Below are 3630 nucleotides of genomic sequence, written 5' to 3'. Positions count from 1 at the left end.
GCCCGCGTCCCTGGACGGGCCCCGCGCGCGGGGCGCAGGCTCTGGCTGGGGGAGCAGCGAGCGCGCCTGGTGGCGCGGGCTGGGGGGGGTCACTCACTAGCCCCCCCCCCGCGGTCTCTTGCCCCGCCAGCCACAGGCCATGTAAACAGCAGCCGGGACGCTGAGGAGCGAGCGGCACCGGAGCGAGTCGGGGGCCCCCGCAAGACCCAGGCCGCCGGCAGCTAAAAGACTCGCTCCGGTCCTGGCAATGCAGGTGCCCGACAGTGAACCAGGCGTGAGACTCAACCGCCCTGTGAGCCTCTGAGCCAGCGGCTTGCAAACTTTCTTTTCTCACGCCCCACGCTGGAGAAAATCGTCGGCGTGCTGGGACTGGAGCGCGGGGCTGAGAGCGGTCGGGTGCGGGAGGGGACAGGGCTGACCTCGAGCGGTTCCCTGCCAGCAGATGGGGGGTCTAAGGCAGCTTCCTGCCTCTCCTGGCCCCGCAGACCATGCTGCGCCCAGAAGCAGCAGCAGGTTTCTGGCCAGCGGGAGTGCGGAGCTAGTGCTCAGGGCAGGGGCAGTGCTAGGAGCCCTGTGTGCTCTGCCCCACGCACCCAGGAGCCAAGCAGGCCACAATCCAGTCTGCGGTACCAGGACAGGCAGGGAGCTGCCGTAGCGCCCGCCCCCATCACCTGATTGCCTTGCAGCAACAAGAGCCATTCCCCCACCCAGTCCTGGCCTGTTTGAAAAGCACTCCTTAAGGTGCCATGGGCCTCCTTGTTGTGGCTGAAACTAACACCTGTGAAAGCTGTTTAGCTTCACACAGGCTCAGAGGTAGCTGGATCAGTTGGGCAGAGGTTATTCCGCACTTAACCTCATTTGCATATTTCTCACGCAAGAAGCCGTGAGTCTAGCTATAACCTAAAAGATCCGTGCTAGGAATTATTTTGGGGGGTCCTTGAACCTGTACTCTACAAGGGAGGAGACTAGATCTCAGGGGTCCATCCTAGCTTTAGATTTGATAAATTAGTAACCCCTAAGAGTGGAATTTTAACCCACAACTTAGTAACTGAGATGGCTCAACTCCCCATTCACACAACAAAGCTTCTTAAACCTCATCCATTAGAACAGGGTTTCCCAGACTTTTTTAGCTGCAGAGCCAGGCCTGACAATTTGACCGAGACCATAAAAGTATGCAAATAAAGACAATGTTTTAGAATTCTATATTTCTTAGTTTTTTTCTTTTCAAGACAAGTATCAGAGAATTAGTAACAAGGTCATTCAACTGTCATTATTTTCTCATGGCGCCCCAAGACTCTTGAGAAGCCCCAGGGCTCCACAAAGCAGGTTTTGGGAAACCCTGCATTAGAACATGACTAGATGATTGAAGCAACTGTTGGCTCTGGGCAGATTTTCACAACCCTCAGATCAGCTAGTTGCTCTTGCAAGCCAGGCTGGTGATAGGGTGGCATCAACTTAGCATTACAACCAGCACTTCACGTACCCGCGGCTTAGATGTAAGAGTTAATGCAAACAGACAACCAGATCCAGAATGGCAAAGTCAATGATCACAGGTGTTAAAGGTGCGTGCAAAAGCTGTGTTTGGGTCTGACTCGAGTACCAACTGCCTATTCCTAATGAGTGTATGTCAGGGCCCTGCCTAACTCCCTGGAGTGCTCGGACACAGCTGCTTTCCCAACTAATCAGGAAGTTACTCCTGATTACCCCAAGACTGCAACATAACCATTCTTCCGCTTTACATTTATGAACTGTGGTGCTGTCACGTAGAAGCGCAAACAGAACTATTAGCGTGGTCAGCTCAGGCAACAGATCTAACATGTAACCTCTCAGAGGTAACAGATTTTTCACAATTTCTGTTATGATATATTGTTCAATTCCCTGTTCAAAGGATTCAGTATCATTAGAATTCCAAATTCTTTGCTTTAAGACCTGCCTCAGGCAATGTAGGGGGGCCTGCATTTCTGCACTTTTGCTCTGCTGGCTTCTATTCTTGGGTTTCGGTGCATAGTGTTAAATATCAGAATCCAGATTTCTGAGGGGCATTCTTGTATATTTCAATACCTTACCCTGCTCACACAAAACAGCAGGGTGACAAAGTGGGAAACTGAGAGGGCATTGAAATCTACAAACCGGGAGAGCATTTTATACACCTCCAGCACCTTTCTTCCAAGAATCTCAAATACTTTGCAATGCTGTTTTAAGCCTTTGTTTCCCCATGATGTAAGCAGCACTCTGCAGAGAAACTGAAAAACACTGGAGAGCATGGAAGGGTTTTTTTTAGTAGAGATTCTCTTAAATCCTTTGACAGTACTAGCCCTACACCTCGTGGTGCTGTCTCTGCAAGTCATTTCTAGAATAACTTCCATGCCAAAGAATCCCCTCCAACCCCAAACCATCTGCTGCTGAGATCTGCACCTTCGAAGGTGCAGAATAGTTTTACTAGCACAGCACCACCCTAGCGATGTAAGCAACAAGTCACTCCCCCACCCCCCACACACACTGCTACCTCTATCAGAGGCAACAAGGGGGTGGAGCAGAAGCTGGCTTAAAAGCCAGTTCCCCCCAGCACCATCTTCGCAGGGGGGCAGGGCAGGCAGAGGCGCAGCGGGGACTGGGCCCGAGCTGGGATGCAGTTGTCCTGGCTCACACCAGGTCCCAGATGTTACACCTCTGCTTTTTAAATATAGTAAGAGCTGCCAGGTTCCTCGCTGCACCTCTGCCTTTGGAATGTCACAAGAGCCACAGGCAGCTCATTGCATTTCAAAGGCAGAGGCACAGCAGGGATAGCGAGCAGCCCTCTCCTCCCATATAGACTAATCAAGTAGTCGATGGAAATTCTGTCGACTACTCAGATTAGCGGAGTAATCGAAATGTCACATCCTACACCACCCTAGGCAACTGGTGAAAGAAATGCAATCGAATATCCAACTGAACACACAGCAGGAACTGAGGTCCACAGTATGTTCAGCGTGAAGAACTGTCAGATCTTTCCCATTCTTGCAGTGCCTGGGGATTTTTAAATGGAAAGGAATCAGAACCCCTTCTCTGAAAAATATCTCCCCAGATATTTCTCTGTCATCCTCCCCAGATGAGGCTTTGGTTGACCCTGCTCCGCTCTTGCCCTCCATGGATGCTGGGGCCCACCAGGATCTGCTGCATAGATTGGCAGCCATTTTGGGGGTTCAGGCAGAGGTTGTTAACAAGGACACCAATCCCATAGTGGACATTTTATCAGTGAATGCACCCCTGAGACTGGCATTGCCACTGAATTGGAGATATACCTATCTCCTAGAACTGGAAGGGACCTTGAGAGGTCATCGAGTCCAGTCCCCTGCCCTCATGGCAGGACCAAGTACCATCGCTGACAGATTTTGGAGCGCTGTCCCCCACCTAGGAAAACACCACCATTTCCAATACAACTTGGGCTTTCTTTAAGGTCTCCCATTCAAATACCAATTAGACCCAACACTGCATAGTATTTTAGCATGACTGCTTGATAGTTGGGATTGTCATGATGAGAGAGAGAATAGCAACATTAAATCACACTTCAGTTTTTAAATCATGTGACAACTGCTCTTCTGACAAGTAAAATTCAGTGCGGTTTTGTACAACAGGCTGGGGAAAGACCCA

This window comes from Pelodiscus sinensis, chromosome 25 (assembly GCF_049634645.1).
Source record: "Pelodiscus sinensis isolate JC-2024 chromosome 25, ASM4963464v1, whole genome shotgun sequence".
Classification (NCBI taxonomy): domain Eukaryota; kingdom Metazoa; phylum Chordata; order Testudines; family Trionychidae; genus Pelodiscus; species Pelodiscus sinensis.
Note: the sequence above shows the minus strand (reverse complement) of the source record.